This window comes from Cyprinodon variegatus, unplaced genomic scaffold (assembly GCF_000732505.1).
Source record: "Cyprinodon variegatus isolate N-32 unplaced genomic scaffold, C_variegatus-1.0 Scaffold40, whole genome shotgun sequence".
Lineage (NCBI taxonomy): Eukaryota > Metazoa > Chordata > Actinopteri > Cyprinodontiformes > Cyprinodontidae > Cyprinodon > Cyprinodon variegatus.
The window spans coordinates 154,751-155,704 of NW_015150493.1; positions in this window are offsets into that span (position 1 = coordinate 154,751).

Genomic DNA, 954 nt, shown 5'->3' on the forward strand with positions numbered 1-954 from the left:
AGCTGATTTCCTTAGACAGAAAACTTAATGAAATCAGCTGATTGCAACAACACATTTCAGGACACAGTCTTCCAGGAGGGGCATGTTGCAAAATTAGATATTTGTTTGCATTTTTTTTGTTGACTCAACAGAAAACCCTCACACTGAGCTTTGTTATTTATGATTTATTTGTGAGAAAGGTGATTATATTCTGAACCTAAAAAAGAAGCCAATGAATAGGAGCTAAGATAGGAGAAATATGATCTATTTTTAATTTTCATCAGAACTCTGACTGCAGCATTTCGGATCAGCTGAAGGCTTTTAACTACAGTATGAGGACTTCCTGATAGTAAAGAATTACAATAGTCCAACAAATGCATGGACTAGTTTTTCAGCATCAACCCTGGACAGGATATTTCTAACATGCGCAATAACAATGACTTTGTTTTTAATTTATTGGTATTTTTTTTTATTTTATTTTATTTTTTTAGATCAAAGCATGTTTAGATCATGGTTTTACTCTTTAAGATCTTCGGTCTATTCTACTTGGGTCATCTAGCTTCTGTGTAGGTGATATATTGATTCTTCGTATTAGACAGTCACCATGCTAATGAATTAAACTGAAAATGTGGTTAATCAAAATAGATGATGCTCTTTCACTTTTTCTTTACTTTGTGCTAGTTTTTACATATAGGTCTATGCTGTTTGCTTTTTTTTTTTTACCCTTGATTCATGCAATACCATTTACATGTTTACTCACTAAGTTAATCTTTTATCTATTTTCTTTCAGATTTTCTGATTATTGATGTCATTTTTTATTACGTCCATGAATCTGAGGACCTGTTAATACATTAGTAATTAATCTAAATCAGAGGGTGCATTGAAAGGCCTACAGTTGCTGTGCAAATGAAAATCTTCTATCATGCCATATATGCCAATTTAATACAAGGAAATGTTAATTATTTTGGTAATTTC